Source organism: Leptonotus elevatus, chromosome 1 (assembly GCF_054856555.1).
Source record: "Leptonotus elevatus isolate MCC_2025b chromosome 1, RoL_Lele_1.0, whole genome shotgun sequence".
Classification (NCBI taxonomy): domain Eukaryota; kingdom Metazoa; phylum Chordata; class Actinopteri; order Syngnathiformes; family Syngnathidae; genus Leptonotus; species Leptonotus elevatus.
Window position 1 is genome coordinate 12,929,460 of NC_141239.1, and position 24,900 is coordinate 12,954,359.

The window sequence follows — 24,900 nt, forward strand, 5'->3', positions numbered from 1 at the left end:
TCGTCATCCAGGTCAAGTTTTGTTTGGGCCGAAGGCTTTGCTTTTGATCCCCAAGGCTGAACAACCATGCAGGAGACAGACATCAGGTAAGGGGCCAGAGGCTAACGCTTCCAGTTAAACTCCTGTGAGGACACCATCCGTCCATAATCATATAGGCAGCTTGGGAAGTAAGATCTGAGGCAAGGAGATCTTTTTGCGCAAGTCATAAACATCCTGCAGCAGCCAGCAGTAGTACAGTCAGTGATCCTTAGATGAAGCCAAGACGAGCCACGGTCCAATGTTCATGTGAATGTCTCTCGTCTTGACCCTTCAGAGGAGTTTCCTTGTGAGCCATTTGCATGAACAAAGCCACGACGCGAATGCTGGTGATCCCTCCATTTCCTAGCAGCGCTTGTTAGGACGAGTAGGGCAAGCAGAGTCTGCCGTGTTTACTAATGTTTAAGCAACGCCTTTATCAGGGAAGAGATTTGTAGGGGAAGAGGCAGGGGATTAGCCGTCAAATTGCCAGGCAGACAGCATCCCCGCTGCAGGGTTGCAAAGCGCTAATCTCTAGAGCTAGAAGGGGGAGATCCTGATAAATATTTGGTGCTAGGTCTGGACTGCTAAGAAGGGTTCCAGTGAGGTGTGTGTGTGTGTGTGTGTGTGTGTGTGTGTGTGTGTGTGTGTGTGTGTGTGTGTGTGTGTGTGTGTGTGTGTGTGTGTGTACGTGTACTTCACTATTGTTGCTTTTTGAGCACATGGTGGTTTTTATCTATCGGAAATTGAATGCCAGAGAGAGAATATGTGACTGTATATGTAATTATGATGCCCAACAATGACTGAATACTTCGTCGATCATGTTTATGGCCCAAATATCTACCTGATTTCAACCTATGAGCATCTAGGACTCAGTTTAGCAACAATCTTGCACATTCCCAATGGTTTGTTAAAAAAAACAAAAAAACAAGAACAACCAGGGCTCAAGGCTGCAACCAAAATATTTGCATATGCGACCTTTTTTTTTTAGCGCGAGTAAGAATTTCATCAAGTCGCATTTGTGTGAGTGCAGTTTCATTGCTTTCTCTAACACAGGCACATTGTGCATACGTACATCACTTTGGACTTGCACATGAACTGCAGAATGCACATGCATTTCCATTCATTCATTCACTACATTTCAGAGTTTACGTCAATGCGTGTTACGTGCATTGGCATTGGTAAAAATAACTATATGTCAATATTCTGTGGGGCTTGAAAAAATCTGTCAAAATGTTATAAAATCACGGGCAGTTTAGGGTTGTGAGTGCAAATGGCTGGCATAAAATGAGTTCATAATGAACTGTTGTTGTTTTTTCCACTTATTTATCTTTGTCTCATTTCTTTCAATCAAATATCTGGCATCTAAAGAGGGGTGTGAAGACTTAATTATATCCACTGTAATTCTTGCCTTGTCACCCTCTTTCTCACCCTAGCCTCCGTGGAGAAAACCTCTCAGACGCAGGAATGTCTCATCAGCCTCCAGCATCCTTTACAGGGCCCACAGCAAGCAAAAAAGCAGTGCACAGTCTATAAATAAGTCAGGTGTACTAATGAAACCAACGTCCATCCATCTTCCTAAAACAAGCCAGGGACTTCATAGTCAAGCAGAAAAGGAATAGGGAAAAAACAAAATGTCTCAAATTGCGAGGCTAGAAATGGGTTGCTATTACATACAGTAACATTTTAATGATAGTCAGACTCTGTCATGTTTTGTCGCGCTACACTGGGCCGATGAAAATGAGGTCATAACTCGCCGAAGCGGCGACAGCGGGAGCTGATAAAGTAATCAAGCAGAACGTGGAGTCGACACCCGACATTTGGAGAAATTGGGAGGGCCCGGGCACAAACGAGGGGTGTCGGGAAGCGGTGGTATAAATCTGCCAAAAGAGACTATGCTGCCAGAACCAAATGACGCATAAATCAAGATGCCTTTTCCATTTTTATTTTGTGAAGCAACATGAAGTGGAAAGCAGCCTATAGGGAGGGAAAAAACGCAGCAGTTTTAACATTTCAGGATATTGCAGTAATTCAAGAAATGGCATGATGGTTTTATATTTTCTACTGACTACATGGATTTTTGTTCCTATTAAGTGCAGTGTGAGTTATAATTAATCCGAACCAAAAAGTGTGACCCAAACCAAATCAAACGAAAACCAAAGCAATATCTATCTACCTATTAGAAATCATGTAAAGCCCATTAATCTATTGCAGACATCCAAAATAGGTTAGTTAAAAACAAAATGCATTTTAAAGAAAATGTTAGTTCAAGATCCACCAAATAATGTGAAATAATATTGAAGCCATTAAAAGTCTTGATGCCTTTGGCCATGTTACATGCACTCTACATAATAGTCTCTTAGCACCCCTTTATTGGGAAATAATTATACTGCAGAGCTAAATAGTGCAATTATTTGGTCAGCAAGTAATTGGCAGTGCGAAAGCTTCATTCAAGGAAGTGTTGCACCTCATAACAGAAAGAAAGTTAAAAGAAATACAGACAGGAAATACCGTCACAGGACATGTCTAAGTAGCAAACAAGCTGGAAAATGGGTAAAATTATGTCCACGACGGCATGTTCACAAGCCATACAAGAAAACACTCAATATAGGTCAAGGTCACAATTTCAACATGTTGAAAACGGAATCTTGGAAAAAGTGGGTGCATGACAAACCATTTTCCATCAAATATTTGTATTTTTTTTCTAACATTTGTATGTCTCTGACTCAAATTTGTTTTTTTTCTTGTATGTTTGTAGGTTCTCAGTGGTCCCGGTAATGGTCATCCACAGAGGTGCAATCGAGACAATTGGACTCTTCTTGTAAGTTGAATTGTGTTTATTCTTGTGTTCAAAAACGCTCAAAAATGACTGAGGAAATGTTGCAGGGTACTGAGGCTGGATGGTGGATGGTGACATCATGCTTTTCCACATGGACATTTAGTGTTAGCGTAGAAGAAAAATGGGATGGAAACTGGAGGGGAAAACAAAAACAAAAAAACCCAAGAGGCTGGCTTCACGCACAGGACAAACTCAAGCTCAGACTCCAACAAAAAACAAAGTTTATTTGAGCGCACGTACTCACACGCGCATCATGCACGAACTTGACATAAAGACTGCAGTTTTAACATATTTTTTCCATTTTTTTTTCCAATATTCTGTGTCCTTCATATAATGTTCTTTTCTCCAATATTTGCATATATTTGGTTAATTTCTAAAAGTTGTGACATTTGAAAATGTAAATTATTCGATTTTAGTGTCATGCAGGGTCTTCCTTCAGAGAGTCAAAAATATGCATATATACTGTATGCACACAGTACACCACTGCTTCTCTTTAAATAAATGTATCCATTTATCCTCTTGTCCAAAGGCATTTTTGTTCTTTTCAGCAAATCTGTCTGAATGTCAACATATAGAACAGACCTCTTTTGGACAGTACTCCTGTACTGTATGAGCTCCTTGCTATTCCTTGGAGTGATCTAGTGATAAAGCAGCATTTACACCCCCCCCCCCCCTTCCTAAATCGCATCCCAGCCGCCGTCACAACGAATGAGGCTGCGCACTCGGAGCAAAATGTCACAACCGTGCCCGGAAAGTGACTATCAACACAACTAACACATTTGCGAAGTTGGTGGTGGCTGATTGAAGTTGGGTATTATGCGTGACTATCTGGCGCGTTCAGCCCCCTCTCGCTGCATCAACACGTTATTTAGCACAGCGCGGGGGGACTAGCAATTAAGCGTCGTCATCACAAAGCAGATACTTTTGACCTTGTTGCCGGCGGGCAATTTAATTCCTGGCGCAAAAAACAAACAACTTTGACTACTTTGAGGCGATCACAAACATGGCTGGTCTACATCAAAGCCTTGGACTCATTTTAGCGCTGTAAATTAGGGGTGGGAATTTCAGAGGATCTCACAGCGATGGGATTCCATTTTTTTTGGATCAAATTAATTACATCTGCTGTAATTAATTGCATTTTAATACAATAAAAACATACAATTTTTATTTATCTATTCCAATCCATTTTGGTAAGGTGCTTTTAACCTTTGCCAACAAATAAAAATGCAGATTTTGTCAACTGGGGAGTGCGTGTGCCAAAAAAGTTATGTTAAAAAGGTATTGTAATTACGTATTGTTTTCTAATATGTTCAATTTTGTAACATATTTGTTTATTATATTCTAATATTGTCTGTTATTTCTAATGCTATTTGGTATTGGTTTAATTGTTTTGAATTTTTCATCTATGATTTTGATTTTTTTTTTGTTTAAAAAGTGTGATTTGTTGTGAATAGTTTTGTTGTAATACTTTTGCATAAATATTTCCTAGAATATTTATGGGTTTCTGACAAATTATTTTGTGCGTATAGTCAAGTATATTTTTTCCCCTTAATCCACAAATTTAATATGTTCTAATGTTTTGGCCATAAAGTTTTGTTTTCTACTATTTTTCCCGCAAAACATAGCCAAGTATATTCCTCAATAACGTTTTTTTTTTTCATATAAGATTTTTTAACATTAATATTTTGTCTAACATTTGTTTATTTCCATGTGTTCCTCATATCTGTGTATTATTCCTTAATTATATATTTTTTATTTTCGCAATATTTGTGCATTTGTATTTTTTTAAGTAACAAAAAAAAAGAAAAGATATTGATAATATATCATAACATTTTAATTATATTCATATTGTAATACAGCTATATATCATAATATTGGGTGCCTGTGTCAGTACTGTATCATAACAACAACGATATATTGATATTTAGTTTGGCCTTTCCAGACATCAATCTGTGATTCTAAAGCAACCGTCTTTGGTGTCCCAGCTGGGACGAGAGCGCTTAGGTAAATCCATCATGCATTAATAGACCATTCAGCATCTACCCAAATCACCCGTGATGAAAAATAAAGTTGAATAGAAAAATCCATGAGCTCCCATCCATAATTACTTTTGAGGAATCCTACGGGCAAGAAAAGTGACAGATTCCCTATGAGACGTGATTCATTCCAAAGGAAGGCCTTCAAGTCAGAAAAGGGATATTTGTTTGCACAAGATCTTATAAAGATAAGGAACCACTTCCTCGGATCCCGTCTTGGATGCATCTGGTGGTGCCCCCGCAACATTACTAATGACTGACCGAGGAATAGTTGTAAAAAGCGGTGTGAAGTGTCACTGACCGGCTCGGAGGAGGTGAAAGGGGGAGGATGACCCGAAGGTCAGCCCGGGGTGGACAGGAATTGGCTTTGTTTAAATAAATGACCGTGGCTTTTTGTCTTCTTTGTTTAAGCAGCTCAACAGACATTCTAACGGCCATCTTGTGGTTGTTGTTTTTTTTTGGTGTGCCTCAAGGTCATAGTTTACCATGTGTCACACAAGACACGGTCTATGTCATTTTATCCTGCATTTCACAAATACAGCAATTATTTCTTGAGCACTTCTCAAGAGCAAAGTGGCCATTCAATTATGAGAATACTGACAAATAACTTACTCGCAACAGGGCTAACATTGTCTCATATTTACAACTGGTTGTTACTTAAATTAAGTGAAGGTTACACTGAGGGTCTGATAACAGGTTCCCAAAAGTAAGATCTGGGGCTCATGAGCAATCCCATAAACTTCAAAACAGGAAAAGGTTAACACTGCTCAACGTAATTCCCTTCTTAACATTTGGTTATCAGAAACCATTAATTAAAATAAAACAATGAGGTGCAAGGTTTTGAAACTGAGGCACCAACATCTCCTAAAAACAAATTGTTTGGCTTTCAAGAAATCCTGTTTGCAGATAATAATTTTAAAAAAGGCCAAATTTGTCTAAAAGTTTCCATGTGGCTATTAGAGCCCGTTTCTTAAAATATAACAAAAATGGGGTAGTGAAAGCTTTACAGGCCCAAACGGCTCCTGCAAGCTAAATTTGTGGCATCCGAGCACCCCCATCTCTGCAAATAGAAAAGGCCATACCTTTCCAAAAGACTACCATGTTTACATTTAGTTATTAAAGCCGGTTCCTTAAAATGTAACAATAAGAGACGTACAGCTTTGCGTAAAGGTTATACTCTCCTGAGGCCTCAACAGCTCTCAAAAGCTACATTTGTGGCTTTCGAGTGTTGCCCCCCTGCAATTATCCGGGATTTCAAAGTCTCTTCATCTCCCACTCGGACTGGAATTCTTGTCGTTGAAATTCTAGCCTCCAGATTGCCCGGGGAGATAAAGGCAACTGGAAAAGCAGGTTGTTTGGCCCCAGCATAGTCCCTAGCACGGAAGAAACGGCAGAAACGGCAGGGTGCCTCACCTTAGCAGCGGTAGCTAGGGGACATTCTATGGCCCCCGTCTATTCAAAGTCCTCTTGAATAAGTTTAGGGAGGGCTCGCGGCAGACGGGGCAATTTGCCAGAGAGCCAGCCAATAGAGCTAAACCAAGACGAGGTTAAACTATTGTTTTGGCTTAACAAGCAAGAGTGAGCAAGGACAAAAGGGAAGCCCACAAAAAGACTGAACGAAGAAAATACCTGAGCGCTCGAGTGTGACACATCAACTTAGTTTGTTACTTTTATTCTGTAGATTAAAAGAAGCAACTTTTCTGATCACCCAACCGAGCCACGCAGCAGTGGTTCCCCCAAAAATGCACCTGCACCATATTTTCTTCCAGTAAGAATCCACTTATGCAGAAATTCACTATTAAATTCCACTTACCCATTCATGTCAATTCCAAATAAATCTCGTTTTTATTCCTTTTCACTTTCAGGCACTTATTCCAGAGGGAAGTGTGTTCTAAATCCCGGGAAAGGCAATCCAATGGTAGTCGAAAAAGGATTATCCCTGAAAATATTCGTCAAGGTGCTCTTCTATTATTCCACAAAACAAGAAGAAAAATATAGTGGTCTTCTTCCCCGTGTTACAATTCCAGCCGGGGAGCAGTGTCGCGTAGAGAAACGGATCCTTTAGAGAGCAGAGCTTGTTCACACACTGAGAGGGTGCTCAGCAATGGCACGGGAGAAGCCAAACCCACTGTGTGATGTCACCGGTGTCAGATTTCAGTGTTCAGCGAAGGGAGGCGGGCTGGGGGCTTACCTTGTTGCGCCATGGCCAATGGGAGGCCAATCTGCAGTGCACCTTCATTTCAAACTAAACGCCAAGGTGTGCTATGGCGTGATATGTTTTTGTTTTTTATAAATATATGTAATTTGAAGAAAATTGTCAGTCTGTCAATCTGTTGGCTCACTTACATGGAAGGAGAGCTGATGAAATCTAGCCAGTACACAGGCTTGACATGATAAAGCAGACCATAAAAATACCTTTGGCTCATGGTAGAAAGTCAACAAAATTGCGACATTGACACATTCCAAGCGGAACATGCCAATCTCATACATGTTGCAATAAAAACAACCTATCAAATCTTGCAAGACTTCAGAGTATCTATAGTGAAGATTTGAATTTCTGCCAGAAAGGGGTGCCTACGAACCTTTTGACTTCACTGGCATGCTCAACCCACAAGGCAATGATAAAAGAGTTTAGAGTTTAGTTTTAGTCAAATGCTTCCCAACAGTGCACTTTTCTTTTTATTATACATGGTTCAAATTTGGAAGCAAATGATCTAAGGCTATGTTTACACTGCAGGTCAATTCAGATTTATTATTATTTTTTGCCTATACATGACACATATCAGATTTTTTTCAATGCAATGTAAACAGTAAAAGTATGATTTTTTTTTCCAAATCCATCTCGAGATTGTTTTGCATGTGGATGTACTGTAAAACAGATATATATCTGATGTGACCGCAGTATGGATTCGAAGTTTGCGCTCATCCAACCTATACGTCATCAAAAGCCAAACACCGGGAGCGAGACGTGCTTGGGAGAGAACACTAACTATTGTATTCGCATCTGCCAAGGCGTTAATCCCTCTTGGAACATAAAGTAGACATTTTTTGTGTTATTGATCATTTTGCCACGCAGATGGTTAATTTTTGACCCGCACGCATCAATGACATTATGTCATCATTAGTAGACATTTTCCATGAAATTACCTCAAGCAGCAGCTATCTCATTTCTCCTCGCACCTCTGTCAATCTCCTCATGTCTGAGATGGATTTTCTGAAAAATGAGCCAAAATATATGTGGGGCCAATTTTACTTCCATAAACACTCCGCCTCACGACATCGTGTTTTGTAGGCATGCGTGACACTTGACATTCAGTCACTGAAGTGAGTTTCAATGAGCAACTTGAAATTTGGCATGAGTAGACACACAAAAAATGTTTGGGAAACAGCGGCCATTTTTTAGATCATTTTGATGAAAAGTTCCGATTCGTGCAATGTTGAAAATTCACAAGAAGCCAGTTTTACTTAGGAACATGAAATTTGAAAGACATGTCTATCATGAGTAGCCTCACAAAAAAGTCTGAAGAACCAATCCCTGAAAAGACAGGAAGTACACTATTCTGGTTCGAAGTGGTCTTATTAGAGTTCATTTGGTGAAATTGCACATTTACACCGACTTTTTTGCAAATTCAGTCCCTGAAGCATATCTATCATGAGAGTAGACATAAAAAAAAAAGTGTCAAACACCCAGGCCTGGAACAACACGGGTAGTCTGCCATTTTGGTTTGACTTAATGTCTATTTAGTTATTACCAGTGGTCCTTCAAAAACAAATTCCAACATATTTTGTCCGATTGCTACAAAATTTGAAGCACATACCAGACAGAGGGTAATTGGGAATCGTTTCAGCTTTCATCATTGTTGTGTGGGAGCATGGCGGCGAAAGTTAATGACTCACAAAACTCTTAAGAACTCAATTGAAGGACAGAGCTTGTCCAAACATCATGTGTGTGATGATGATTCCACTTGAAGAGATTAATACATGCCCCCTACTGGCAGAATTGTATGATGCAATAACTTTGCTCTTGACAATCACATTTGCATTAACAGTGGTTGAAAGGGAAAAAATATGCAAAATAGTACAAATTCAGCACGGTTTCAAGTGTGCGCACAAACACACACATGGTCCCCAAACACACACTCGTACCAACTCCCTGTGGTCAAACTCTGCTAGCCACGGAGCTAATCATCCACAACAGATGTTCAAAAATGTTCAGCGGGATTTATGACGGAGCTCAAAGGAACAGCCAAGTCAGCCCCCGGGTGCTCTTTTTTTCCTCCCTCCTCTGTCCTACAAGGACGAGGGATGGCACCGAGAGGAGGATGTCAGCACAACTATTCTCCCCTCCCAAAATTCCCTTGCTCTGTGAGTTTCGCCATCCGAGACGACAGAGCCTTAATAGATCACACGGCCTCGGGACCTTGAGGGAAGTTTGCTCATTTATCCCAGTAATACTGTGTGGACTGTAACTTGGCAAATCCGGCAATGCTTCAACCATGTTCCCCCGTCCATGTAATGATTTTTTTTTTTTTTAATCAGTGACATTGCTGACACTGCAAGTCACGACCAAGACAAATGCTTGCGGATGATGCCATTCATAATATCATGCATTATTGGGGATTTAATAATGCATTCAAGACTGTTCTAATCACCATATTTAAGTTATATCAACAGCCCAGTGGTTGAACCACACCAGGCCAACAAATCTATTGAAACTTTAGTTAAGTTAGTTTTATTATTTAGGTTGAGAATTGGCAGGAGAGTGGACGAGTGGTAAGCAGAAAGTCTGGGGTTTGAATCTGGGCTGCTGGGTAGTCTGGATTCCTCCCACATTCTAAAAAAAAATGCTTCTTAGATAAATGAAAGACACTAAGTTGTTCTTAGCTATGAATACGGCTGTAATAGTTTGTTTTTCAATATGTGCCCTGCGATTTTCTGGCAGCCAGTCGAGGGTGTACCCGCCCCGCCTCTCGCCCAAATTCACATGAGGAAGGCTCCTGCTTGCTGCTCACCTTCAACACTTGTGAGGATAAACGTTATAAAAATTGGATGGACGTATCTTGTGAAATTAATTACGTCTTCATGTCATGTGACTTGCCTTCCAAGCATGTCTGATGATTGAGAACCTATTTGAACAAATCTCTCCCTTTTGTTTTCATTTTATCTAAACAGCTGTTAGTTGCCCTAACAGGTTCGCTTGGCCAATTGTTTGTCTCTCCTCAATCCTAGTAACAGTGCAGCACTACCGACAAAATACAGCATTTTTAAAGAAGTCAACTAAAAGATTCAAACTGCTTATGATGGGTTTCCGCTAAGCGGTAATGTCGAATGTCTCCTAGGCTTAAACTCCAAAGCGGAAAATGGCGAACTGCAATGTGTTCTACATTTCTCCGCGTCGCTAACAATGAGCGACAGCTTAATTTCACTGGAGGCTGCAGATGTGCGTATGCAGCAAGAGCAGCAATTGTTTTATCAGAAACTTTTTACTCTGGCTTTGAACAAAACAGGATATGGGTCATCTGATTAAACTGTAATTCCAGTGCCTGTTCTGCGTGACAATATAATCCAGCTCATTTAAAATCCTAAAATCGTACATCAAAACTATCTGGTAAAAATGGAGGGGGGGAAAGGCAACCGGTGTAGAATTTTGGAACCTTGCCATTGCATTACAAAGACGCGACTGTGCAGCAGAAACTTCTGGAGAACAATTATCACCCACGCACCCCTGAGAAAAGAAGAAAAGGAACACGTTTGCTGTAGATGTAAAAAGCGTAGGTGTGTCGACTGAACGCAAATGTCATGTTCACTCACAATCAAATTGACAAACCGCCATAAACGATAAAAGGAAAGATTATCGACTGGTGTTCAAAATGGCGTCAATCCTTGCGTATTGTAACAATCTCTCAAACATTCCCGCAATATTGGGTAATGGGGTAGAAATCGTAATGTGCTATCGTGTTGTGATGGAATGAGAAGCCCTTTTCAATTGCACAAATGGACAATGGCTGAAACTCAACAATACTGCACACTGTTTGTTTGTTTTTGAACAAATTGGATACAAAGTATATTTTATGTCATCAGAGGGAACATACATTCGACACTGTTGGTTAAGATACATACATACAGTATGTATGTATGGGTGGTTTCCAATAGAGTTCCGTTCTTACGGCGGCAACGCAATCCGAATTTGGAGTTGGAAAGTGCCATTGTCTTATTACCTCACGTTAATGCAGTAGCAAAGAACAAAATACTAATTAGGGTGGTAACTATTTGTGCCTTCTTGTGCCGCATGACAACATATGCACAAAATAATTCATTGCAGTCCATGTCATTCGTAACCTTGAAACGTGTTGGAACATTCGTAAAATGAGAACCCCTTGCAATAATGATGTAACAGGACATTAATTCATACTCTGTTACTCATTTGGTATGGTACAGAGAAGTACAAGGTTCTCACACAGAACATAGTATAAAGTAAGGGAGAGGAAGCCCACAATGTAGCTCAGTCGAAAGGCAGTGAGGCTCGTGACACAAATTGGGTAGTACTGTATGTAAACCTTGTCAACTCTTTTGAAAAATGATTTTAAACTAGAGCGGTGTAATTTCCAACAGAATTGAATCAGTCTGTCCCAGGAACTTCATATGGAGCCAAAGCAATAATTAATACCATTGCTGTCATTATAGGATAATAATTCAATTTGTTCAAACTGTCACTGTTGCACTTTCTTAAATTAGTGTTTCATGTTGGACAGTGGTGACAGGAACAATAAAAAAAAAACTCATGGACTAGCTACCAGTCCCCACAAATGCATATATATTTTTTGTCACGTTTATTTTTGTTAAATTGTGTTATAGTGACTCCTTCGCACAATTTTTTAAGCTTGTGTTTTCTTTATTTTTCTATGGATTTGCATTGTCATTAGGGACACTTGGGGTCACTAAAGAACAAGAGCTCATACACTTGCCCTTTGGCTATCAAAGGAGTCTGGGAGTGCCCAATGCCCATGCAGACCCTTTTGAACCTAGCTTGGTGATTTTGCCACACTGGCACCCATTGTGTTAAATTTGAAGGTCTTTTTTGCACATGCTGCCGAAAGCTTCTCTGGTTTTAATGTCAACGGGATTTAACCAGGTTTTGACAAGTTCCTTAGTCAGCCACTTCTGCTGAAACTTGCATTTCCCCATTTTCCCGAAATGTACCGGTATTCATTCTTCTTTGTGTTTTCAACACAGCATGAACCTGTTCACAGGCTGTAACATTCCAAACATCCGGTGTTCTGACACCGGCCATAGACCAAATAGCCATTATTAAGTTTTCGCATAATTTAAATAAAGTGTGAATAACACTGTTTTACTTTTTCCATAAATTGTATTCAATATTTTAATGCCTCTGGACATTGTATTTTTTTTTTTAAATGCCATTTAAAGGTGCATTTAAAGGTAATATTATAGCTTTTCTACATCATGCATGCCCCACCAATGCCCAGATGAGTACGAAGAGCCCTGACTGTTTTACTCTGACTGCATCTATCAGCTTTTATCTTCCCTTTATAGTAGAGTATGCGGACTCGCACACTCTACAGTTTCTTTGGGGAGGCGAGGGGAGTTTTTTCGACCTCATTTGAAGTCATGTCTTCGTTTTTCAACTGTGGCTGTCGCTTTAATATCGTACTCGTGCACGAACCATGAACGAGCCTGACACAGATGCTGCAGTTAAGTTTTGGGCCAGAGGTGGCAGTCGCGAGTAAAAAAGTGACAAACTGCACATAGATCCTTTAAGGCCTTAATTTTTGCAAAATTAATGTAATTATTTTTAATATTTTTAAAGAGCCGCAGAAACCTGATTTTGAAAATATTAAATTACTGAATGTTGTATTGCATATTTGCATTGTACATTGACGGCAGCGGTGCATGTCACTGTCCAGGCTATACATAGTATTCACATTACGTCACCGACCCCCACCTATGGACCCAGCATGCCTTTCGTGGGGCAAACAGCCAGTGAAACAACGCAACCAAATGCTGAGGAGCGCTTGTGTTGCTTACTATAAGTTACTTTGATTCCTTCATTTGTTCATTCATTCCGGATTTTCATGAACCGCATCACGAACCACTTCACAATGGTGCACACGTGTGCCGTTCACGGGTGCAAAATTGGGCGAACAAAGATGTGAAATGAAACTTCTAGATAGTATTCACATGCCGTCATTTGCCCCACATTGTTTGTTTTATTCATTTTTTCCTTTCGGACACATTATTACAGGTTACAGCGACCACATCATATCATTTGCAACATTGACATCCGAACGAAGGGCTGACGGGTAGAAGCCATGGCTTATTAGTAACCCGTCCCCATCGATTCTTATACTATACGCATCAGTCATATACATTGTTTATGAAGGTCATTGATTCATATCGTTATCAATCCCAGACTTAAGTCTGCACACTCCTCGCTCAGTTCACCTTGAGTAATGTCTGTGTGTAAGTTGCAGCTAGTACCAATCATTTGGAATTGGTAAATCGGTTCCCGGACGCCACCAACAGGCCCACCTAACCAGGCGAGCAGCCAAGGCGAGCGCATGCTCGTTCACCAGTAGCGTCTTCGCTGACCTTGGATCAGCTTTCACGCATGTTGTGGCTTCCAGAAGAGTAGATCGGCTTGCATTCTGTCCATTGCGTCTACAGCAATGTTCACTCCATTCTGGTCAGTTCAGCCATCACTGTTGCCAGCATCCGATGATGCTTAGGTCTTGATACTCCTGAGCGCTCACCAAGGCCAGCCCAACCCGCAGAGTAGTCCCCACCAGCCGCATCCCGGAACCATGTTCACCAACCCCATTGTAACTATTTACAGCATATACATTGCAGCTATAATACAACTTTATCACGACAGCCTTGTATGTTACAACAAATGTCCAAACAGAAATAGAGCCCGACAATGTTTACATTCTTACAGGAACAGCAATACATGTTATCAATGCAGGTGTATAAACAAGAGTTAACCATGGCAGTGTCAGCAAGTAATCATATGCTATATTCACATTATTCAAATCATGACAGCTCCGATTTTGGGTTAATTAGTAATATGTTACAATAATTTCATTTGGGTAAGACATAATCCATAATTTAATTATGTGAGTTACTGATAGCAGTTCTTGTCTCTCAAACTCCGCCAATTCTTCCACTCTTTTCACGATCCGTCTTTTCTTCTGAGCAGATGAGTCTTGTTTTATTTGGATGAAGATCCGACAGTCTTTTGTCCATGTGTTCTCGATAAATCCATTCTTGCCCTTCTGGCAATGTCAGCATTTCGTTTTGTGAGATTTTCATTGACGTAGATATGTTTACCTTTAAGTTTGTAGCTACCTCTCAAAAGAGCAATCTTTTTCTTTCTGTCAACAAACCTGATCAGAACTGCCGGTGGCCGTGTCCCCCCATTTGGAAGCGAAGAGCCCATCTGAATGTGCGCTGGATCCACAATTAATCCCAATACTCTGAGTTGAGTTGTCACTTGCTGTTCCACAGTCTTGTTCGCTGAAGCTTGGTCAGAATCAACTGCACTTGTGCTGGCCGCAGCTCTCGCCCGAGGGCCACGGCGCGGTTTAATCTGGATACCTGTAACTATCACATTGTTGATTCGAAGGTTCTGTTCCAAATCATCCACTTTGTTCCAAGGTGACAATGCGCCGATCTTTTTCTTGTGTCTCTTTCTTCAACTGCTGAATTTCCTGCAGAAGTGGCTCAATGCTCTTTTTTATTTCAAGTATTTCGGTGACCATTTCTTTGAATTTTGCAAGAGAAGATTTTATCTCCTCAATTTCGTCAGCTCTTTTTCCGCCAGGCATATTGCAACAATGTAGTTAAAAATCCCAGTGTCAACAAAATAGTTAGAAGTCATGAGTGAGTGCAGGAGCAAGTACAGATGTTTCCTTCCTCGACAGATGTGTTCTTGATTCTCGAATTGTGTGCCGTTCCATGGAACATCGAAAGGATTTCCAACCGACAAAGTCGACCAAAGTGTGTTCTGACCATTTTGATTAAGGTAAGTGTCATTGTAAGATGGTAAAAATGCTTTTACCATAATGTGAGCGTGATATATGTGAGCCGTTAGCCGTGGCTAGCTCTGGCTAAAAATAGATTTGTGGTCAAGATGTTCGACTTTGAAATCTCTCCAAATACCCTCCTTAAGGTCACTTATTTTCCTTTCCCAGCAAACCAAAAGTTAAAATTGTTGCTAAAGTGTATGAAAATAAGTGATGAATCAACAATGTTGTAACATGCTAGCACAGCTAGCGTAGGTAGCGCATTCGGGGAAACTTCGGGGAAATTCTTAACTTGGTTTAAAAATAACCTGAGATTCTTCACCTCGAATTCACAATTTAAATGACCATAGCAACCAATAAAATACAAAAGTACAGAAGACGCAAGAATGTCTGTGATCCTACCTAAGAGCATACATTTCCAAGTAATCCGGTCCGGGGAGTATCGGCAAATGTTTGTAATCCAATCGATTCCACTAACCAAACGTTTCAACGTGTACCGCTGCAAAATTTTCCGCATATGTCTTGCTTACACAAGTAACGTTAGAGGAAGCTGAGGGTGACATTCGTCAATAACAAAAGAACATTTGGTGTAAACTCAATAGAAGCAAAGCTGACTTCACTGGATAATTGCCACAACATGAGGGACGGGCTCGCAATCCCGTGACGTCAGTGAATAAATACTCTGTATATTTCTACAGCCTTGCCGTTGCAAGAGCAGTACTGCAGTTAACTATGGGGGGAAAAACAATTACTTTGAAAAGTGTACTTTCCCTTAATTTAACGGTTTAGAAATTTAACACACAAATTTATTGTCTTTGGACAAGCAATGATTGTGATCACTGGTGACTTTACTGACAAGAAAAACAACACACAAGGACCGCCACAATCATTGCTAAATGCAAAATGAAAACTGTTGCCTCGGGTGAAGCCCTTTCAGTACTACTCCCCCACCCCCCCCCACGTTTGAATAGGCTTGCCTAGACCACCACCGACACCACCACCATCCCCCTCTACAAAGAATGAATTTATAACATTGTGACAAGCACCCATCCCCCACTCATTCCACAACACTGAAAAAGGGGTAACAACCTTTTCAATCTGAAGGGAGCCCGGCGGCCTCACTAGTGCGATTCAAGCCGGTGGGGAAACGATGCTTGAAAGCTCACCAAGGCTGATGAACACCTGGATCGAGCCAGACAGCTCTGCTCGGCAGTGGAGGGCTACAGTCATCCTCTGATGTGAAGAGAGTATGCTGGAGGCAGCAAGACGGGGGTGAATCTTTATCAATATCACTGTCTGTGCAAGCCTAACAAGTCCAGTCTGCCAAAACACTTTCTCACGGTTCAGGGAATAAAGCTTCCTAGAGAGTCAGGCTGGGGTCGGACGACGGCGAGCGGCTGACAGAAGGAAAAAGCTTTATATCATTCATTTTATTCTACTGCAAAAAAAAACAACAACAATCACGCTTCATTCATCACCACTGTGTTAGGCCAATAACATAAAAGTTCTTGACGTGTACATGACTCGAATGAGCTATTTTTGTTTCTTCCGCCGCAATTGTAGCTGCGTGCCAGGCAGAAAAACGCTGACCTGTGTCATAAACGGCAAGTTGTGAAAGTTAGTGTATTGCTGCTGTTGCTGATGTCCTAACATGAGTGCTATGTCATCACGGCCAAAGACACAGCTGGGCAACACCTGTTATCCCCCCCCTCTCCTCGGCCCGCCAGAACTGCTATTTACTGACGCTTGGCTACTGCTCTTGTCAACTTGTTAGCTAATTTCCCTCAAGGCTGCCACAGAAGAAGAATGTAGCTCCTAGAGATAAGGGTCAGATCGTGATTGACAATGAGATAAGCTATTGGGAGAGATGTATTAATTAAGATCGATTCCCACTTAATAATTCCCAGTGGTTAAACTTTGGGACAAAACTACCACGAGTCATTTGCATTTTAAACCATCAACCCTGAATGAAGGACCAACTCAGTACCCGTAAAATCAATACTAATGCTGCATTTGACTTCAAACCAGGAAGTATGTACGGGAACGCCCCCATGAACTTGGAAATCCCACTTGAGAATTCGTGGAAAAAAAGTACCCCGACTTCAATGTGACGTCACTCTACAATGGCGACCCTATGGAAACGTATGCCGTGAATGGAAAAACATAATTTACTTGAGTATAAAACTAGATAGTGTTCTTTATTCATAAATATTTGACATAACTTCACGTAACACAACGTACGGGACAGTATGCCACCAAATGCCTGCATGAAATTATACGGTGAACTACTAAACTGTATGGAATGCTTATGAAATAAGATAAAAATAATAAATGAAGCAAAATTACGAGATGGCAAGTTTTCTGGAGGTCAAAATGTGTTCTGGGGACCAAAACAAAAAACAATTTAGCACTATTCACCATTTTGTTTACTTTCATCTCGAACGCTTTCAAGTCGGAAATGCGAAAAGCTAACTCGGATAAGTCCAACTTCCGACCATCCTCGAAAGCAGCATAATACTAACTGTTGATTGAGAAGCACAATTTTCATTTCACAAATTCACCTATTCCCTGAAAAACTCAGTCTAAGAATTCCCTAAAATATCGCAAGATCACAAGATTTATTATTTTTTAATCAAGTCTTTTATTAGCCACTTATATTCAACTATAGTGTAAGATGTGCTTCAAATCACAACGTGTGTTGTGCCGCAGGGAATACAGACTACCTGAAAATACTAGTACTAAAGTACAGTACAAGTATTAATAGAAGAAGAAATCAAAGAAGCAAGACTAGCTGTTGGCTTGTCTGGTAACTGCATTGCGGTTGCAAACTCTTCTTGGCATTTTTATTATGGTGACTGATTAGTTTTATGCTTTTGTATATGTTTCCGGCAAGAGTGTGAGCTTCCTAATTGGCTATTGTTCTGTTTCACCAGACAATCATGGAGTCCATCACTCGGCTCATCTCGCTTGATCACACAAAGATTTGCCACTAAAAAATACTGAACAGGCATAACATTTAAAATTGTTGACCCAACCATTTTCCAGATCAAATTAGGTCCAGTCAGTATCTTGCTCAATTCCGGTTTTATTGGAACTAGCAGGGAACTGGCTATTTGCCCTCACTTTTATAGTTCTGGGGCTGAAAAAAGCCAGCTCCCAGCACCATCCCTATTTGTCATGATATCAAAAGCCATATTTGACATTGACCTTGTTGCACAGGCACGGGCGAGTAGTGGCTCATCTGCATGAAAGGGGACTGTTCCCTAATAATAGGCAAATTTTAGCGAGGGTAAAAAGTGTTCTTAAAGTCGACTTTTTGGGTGTGTTTTGACAAAACCCATTGAAAGATGTTATTAAATCTCCTGGGAAAGGTTTTAAATAATCTCTGGTGGGGTAGAGAATAAAATGCCTTGGTGATGGTATACAGTCTGACTGAGTATTCTTTGCTAACCTAACAAACCCATGAAAGAAATATAGATGAAATTATTAATTTTTTTTTTTACCACGATCCAGAAGATCAAAGATGCACTTGAACCTTGAATTTGTCTGCTCCAGCACCATTCAGGAAAGTTCACATTGTGACAGGATGTGTGAGAAAAGACAAGGACATTGGTAAAAAAGTGCCAGGGTAGAAACCGGGCTTCACGGCGGCTGAGCCTCTACAAATATGCATATTATGTGTCATTGTTCCCCCTCCACAGAGGTGGGCGTGCCTCGTTTGCTTATATTCACTCAAGGGTTACAGGTTAAAGAGTGTAGGGGAAAGGAAACAAGATGAGAAGAAGACGAGGTTGGGGAGGACGGGACGGAGTGGTGCACATCTTTACCCACTACTCATTGAAAATCAAAAGCAACGAGCACGCTAAATTACACTCTGCCGCTGACAGCCGACGGGGCGAGCGCCCTCCGAGGGAAACAACGTTGAGCATGCTGCCGAATGCACAAGACAAATCATTTTTATCAGGCACCCCAGCGGGTATTGACAAACTGGGGATGCATTTAGATAGCCCAATTAAAACGAGGAAATGAAGCACCGCCGAGGCACCGAGACCCCCTCCCTGCCCTCTTGTCCCCCCTCTCTCTGCTCCCCATGGAGACTGAATGGCTTGCATCCGACGCATCATGTTGCATGTTCAAGGCGGGCCGTACTTTTTGAGGTAAACTAAGTATTACAGATGACAAAAGTGGCTTAACATCATTTCACACCACGCACCTCTTGTTTGCACAGCTGTATTGCAGAGATAATGGCTGCTCCCCCGCTTTAAGTGTACTCCCAATGGGCGGCGAAGCATACATCCAGCATTCGAGACAAAGGCTCCGGGGCAACACTATACAGCTTCAAAGGCTAAGTTAACGATCGATGATATGGATGTTGGTTCCCATTTATCCAAACGCATCTTAGCGAGTGACCTTAAATGGCATACACCTCCTACTCCCAAAGCCAAGCAGGGGCTCAATCGCCTTCTAGTTTTCACACTGATTTGATGTACAGAAGCTCAGCACCGATACACAACAGTTACTAAGAGAGGCGGGAACAGTACGCCAAACATCATGGTTCAGTACTTAACTCTGTTTTAAGGTCACGATTCGGTTCCCATTGGGCACAAAAAGTTGTTTTGTCTTTTGCAGGCTTTCTGCAGCATTCCGCTCCTGAACTTCTATGCAAATTTGAATGCTGCCAACAAAGATCCCCAACCTACTGAAACACAAAAAAAATTGTGGCGGCTGAGGGTCAGGACGAAGAGATGGTCGTTCAGTAACCAGAAGGTCGGGTGTTCAATCCCCGCTGTCCCCAAGTCATGTGTCCTTGGGCAAGGCACTTCACACACATTGCCTCCAGTGCTACTGACACTGGTGTATGGAAGGTGCAAATGTTTAGTGGTGGTCGGAGGGGCCGTAGCCGCACACTGGCAGCCACACTTCCGTCAGCCTGCGCCAGCGCAGCTGTGGCAACTTAAGTAACTTACCGCCACCACAGTGTGAATGTGTGAGTGCGTGAATAATGGATCCATTCCATTGTAAAGCGTCTTTGAGTGTCTAGAAAAGCGCTATTTAAATCCGATGCATTATTATTAAGTCGTAATTGCAATAAAAATGTTCATGGAAAAACAATAGTAGGACATACATACATACATACATACTGTAAAAAATATATTAAAAAAATAAATAAAAATAAAAAAGTGTGTCGGTTACTGATCAAGTCTTCTTCTGCTGCGTAACAACATTTACCATATACTATTTATAATTGCTTGCCGTTCATAACTACAAAACAACCTACAAATGAAATCTAAAATGAAACAATATCAGCAGTAAATTCTAAATGAAAGTTTCAGAAAAAAAATGTGACTATAAAATTAATTTAAAAAAAATATTGTAATACATGTACATAACATGTAAAATTTTATTAGAAAAGTGCAACATCAATAGTTTGTCTTCTGTATAGGAAATGAAGGATTCAGACAAGTGCAACAGTAACAGTTTAAACATGGTGAATTATTAGGCTATAAAAACACCAATGGCATTTGTTATTGCTTTGGCTCCATCTGCAGAGCTCAGGAAAGGCTGTTTAAATTCCACTGGAAGTTGTGCTTGTCCCATCCAACTTTCAAACCATTTCAAACAAGTCTGACTTACTGCCAAAAGCAAATATTGCTAGCGATGATGTTCACTAGCCAGAAGCCAAGTTGCACTGTGTTTCTTTAGAGAGTGAGATGTTAGGCTAGAGGGCAAGGTTATATATAATTGCTGTCCATTAGCCAATATATTTAGTATGGAAACTCTCAACCAAACAAAATAAATTAATATATCTGAATAAATACCAGTCGACCCCCAAGGTACTACTAAATTGACGATTAAGCTATTTTTACACTGCAGGTTCTAAGTGCCTAAACTACTGTGATACCTCAAACCCCAGAGGTCATACAATTTGAAACAGATCAAAATATTCAGTGAAGTATGTCAAAGTGTCCACGTTGAACAACAAACCAAAACAGATCAAACACAAAAGTAAATACTATATAAAACGGAATAAGTCATTGTGTTTTAGCCTGAACTTTACTCGAACAGCCCCAGGTTCAAAAAGTGAATTTCTGTTTTGATGCCAGTGTTGTATTGGGAAGAATAATAGCATAATGGCTCAACTTCTGTTCTACTAGTTGAGACTGGCCCTGAGAATCAGCACCTTCAAATCTGAGACCATGGTCATCAGTAGGGAAAGGGTGGCACGCCCTCTTTGGGTCGGGGGATGAGATTCTACCCTCAAGCTGCAAATATTAAAATTTAAGGCAAAAGCTCAGAATTTAACAGTCGGTCTATGGTCCTACCATCACCTGCTGTCACGAGCTGTTGTTCGTGACTGAAGAAACAAGAACACTAAAGCAAGTGGCAGGAGATATTGAGTGAGAAGTTTGGTCATTTCAGAGGGGCACAGAGAAGAGCCGTTGCTCCTGCGCATTGTGAGGAGCCAAATGAGGTGGCTCGGCATTAAGTTAGGAAGCCTCCTGGACGCCTTTCTGGTGGGCACGTCACACCAAGAAGGGGCCCTTGGGACGATGCAGGACGCGTTGGAGAGACTATGTCTCCCAAATGGCTTGGGAACGCCACAAAATGGCCGTGGAAGAGGTGGAGAAAGTGGCTAGGGAGAGACAGGTAGGCAGAAAAGTTTGATTGTGTATTCTACATTACCTCTAATGCAAGAAGCCTACACACTGGGTTGACAAATGAAACCTTTGACAGCATTGTGCAAACAAAAGTAGTAGCAATGCATTCTGATTGAATGCAAACATGGGTCACTGGCTTGTGTCGCATCTTGGCTTTGCTCAGGAAGAGAAACGAGGGAAGCTTTTAGCGGTAGGTTCGAGCCCGAGGGAGCGCAGCCGCCTCAGTCAAATGTCGACGCTCTCAGTCTCTGACAAGCCTGCCTTCCGGATGCTTCCCCCTCGATATATTTCTGCCTCGCGCAGACGATAAGATGCCGGCACTCAAGAAGACAAGTTGCCTGACTGGCTACAGTGGAAAGTGTCAACTGCTGCTTTAACACTCTCCAACATCACACCTTCTCCCTGTCACTTACGTATTCCACTTCAACTGAAGCAAAGAACCCACCATGCTGCGGCTCGCATCCCCCCAAAACTCTTTCTGGGCTTGTTTTCAATATAGGCTGTGTTCTGATGATGCCTTGTGTTTTTTCAATCATGTTTCATTAGCACACTGGAAAAGTTACAGGCATTAATTAACTTCAACATTGGAGACCCGTTAGCAAGTCTTGCATCACAACACATCTCGGGCTTGACATTTTTCCCTGGAGTGTTGAACTTTCACATTCATTTCAAAACACATTTCCCACAGGAAATAATGTAAACTCTTTACAGTCTATAATAAAAACCTTTATTACCGGCACAGGCAATGCTTTAAGTCACATCTTAACATTCTTAACTCTTTGACTGCCATAAACGTTATAAAACGTTTAGCATAAACCTAGGGAAGGGCGCCGAGGACGTTAAAAGACGTCCCCTATGTTTTTTTTGTTTTTTTTCAAAAACGGGTGCAGGAAAGCCTTGGGCAGCTGTGCTGAAAGTATCAGGCAGATCTGATTAGTCAAAGACTCGTTTTGGCCCCTAGAGGGCAGCGATGACTCTCTTTGCACAAGGTTGGATGGGCCGCCCACCGTGGGCGTCAGTAGAAGACGTGAGGCGGAGCTAGAGTGTTGAGGAGACAATGGCTGATCCAAGCCACAATGGCTTGACCAAGCAACCGGTTGCAAGCAGCTCACGCTTGAGCATTTTTTTCAAAGACGGAAAGCATCAATCAATACTAAAAAGCGCATTGATGTCAACGATGATGATGACAACGAGCTCTACGCCAAAGTTGGAAGCTTTGGCGTGACTGTTATGAACACGTAGTAAGCCTCACGGCTAAGCGCGGCTAGCGCGGCTAGCGCTGCTAAGGCCGGAAAACGCGCACAATAGCCGGCCGGGTACTTCTACACAATCGGACATTCGATCGGGCGATGGAGAGTTGGCATCGACCAATGCAGATTGATGATGATGATGAAGATGACTCCGAGCTCTACGCCAACGTGACTGTTATGAACACGTAGTAAGCCTCACCGGCAAAGCGCGGCTAGCGCGGCTAGCGCGGCTAGCGCTGCTAAGGCCGGAAAACGCGGAGCTGCACAAGCGGACATTCGATCGGACAATGAAGAGTACCCCGAGTCCAATGCATATTCATCGGAGGAGCGGGTACAGTCTGATCACGGAGAAGACACTGTTTCTGGACTACGATGCCACCATGAATGGAGTGGATAAAATGGATCAGAACATCTCCTACCACCCGGTATAGCAACTGAAGGACACGGGGAAGCGAGACGTAACACCACCGTAACGTAACCGTAGCATGATCCTGATATTAGACTTGATGACACACTGCAGTATATACTTGCTATTCCCCGGAAAAAAACGGCCGGCAAGAAAGTGGCGCACGCGAAGAGGCAATCTGTTGTGCAAATGCTGTTGCGTCTCTTTGCACGCAGGAGAGTGTTACAAAAAGAAAAACTGTCGTTGAAACATCCACATATTTGTAAATAGCACCACAGTTGCACACATTTGTAAATAGTTTGCCAAATTGTTGTCAAATTGTTACACTGTTGAATGTAAATAAACGTATTTTGCTATCAAAAAACACTTTTTCATTCTTGGTGGTAGTGTTTTATAGAAGTAAAGCACTATTTAGGTGTTTGTGGCATCATTCATGGACAAAAAGAAGTGTCAAATTCACTAGAATGCATGAAATAATATCGTTTCACTAAAAGCTTGATTTCTCCGTATTTTGGTCCAACACAGGCGAAATTGGGTCAAACTAACCATTTTCTATTGTTGATTACTAAAGAACGGAATAAGGTAGAAACAAACTCTTTTTTTCTGATGAAAGATGAAAGTCCAATCTTTCATTTGGTAGTACGTGTGTTTCCATAGTCCAAACAGAACATTTTCTGTGGACCTTGAAAATCAGTCAAAATGCTTAAATCGGCTGGCACTGGCGGCATCCCTTTTCTGAAAACGTCTGGCAGTCAAAGAGTTAATGGTCATAGTAGAGTCAATAGAATTTAAACAAATCTACAATGACACTAAGTAAAACAAGAAAAAAGTACAGTACTCAACCTTTGACAATGGGTAACAGAAAGGGAAGAAGAAGGTGTTTGCAGAGTGATACTGTTACATTGTGGCCACAATATTTGATGCAGTACAGAAGTGTACCAAGTTCCCACACGGAACATAGTCAGTATAGGAAGTGTAATCACCAGTCTACCCCATCAACAAATACAGCATAGCTCAGCCAGGAGACGTCACGGTTGGCGATATGGTTTTCTAGTGACAAAAACAACCTTTCTCACATATATATATGTACAGTACATCAGGTGTGACAAGGAAAATTGTTCAATTTCACTTTATTCAACTGAAAATTAGCATTTAAGCATTTGTGTGTGTGTGCGTGTGCGGGTGTGCGTGTGTGTGTGTACTGTTCTGTATTTCCAGTGTATCAGCTTTCTGTTCAACTAAACAAAGCCAGATGACACAATAAATAAGTGACTTTGTGAATAAATTAAGACGAGATCTTTTTGTTTGGTGGTGTACTTTGTGATTTATTTATTTTTTGTTTCTTGTAAATATGTGCTTTGGCTCAATGAAGGTTGGGAAACGCAGTCTTAATGTACCCAATGTGAACCCGACCATGACTTTAAACCCAAAACAGATCACTATATTATTGAAAAAAATCAAGCAAGCTCAATCTTGCTTGTGCATGTGAACTTGCCAAGCAATATTAAGCCTTTTCCATCCTTTTCAGCATGAACTATTGAACTCCTAAAGAAAATAAAAACAAGTAAAAACACATTCTTAATACCCAGCTAATCCTCACACGGTGGTGGACATTTCACGTGAGAGATGAAAAGCATGCCTAGTGAAGGGAG

At 41.2% G+C, this 24,900-nt stretch overlaps 1 protein-coding gene across 12 annotated transcripts in view; it reads right to left on the bottom strand.

Annotated features, from left to right (window-relative positions):
- The window catches only part of LOC147180940 (receptor-type tyrosine-protein phosphatase F-like), a 255,476-nt gene that overhangs the window by 175,670 nt on the left and 54,906 nt on the right, over nucleotides 1-24,900 (bottom strand). For 9 of the 12 annotated variants that reach the window (XM_086075052.1, XM_086075025.1, XM_086075035.1 and 6 more), the window contains exon 1: nucleotides 6,704-6,989. The exons of the other annotated variants lie outside the window; for them this stretch is intronic. The gene's annotated coding sequence lies outside the window, so the exon portion shown is untranslated. Of the gene's footprint in view, nucleotides 1-6,703; nucleotides 6,990-24,900 lie in introns of those variants that run through there. 12 annotated transcript variants of the gene reach the window in all.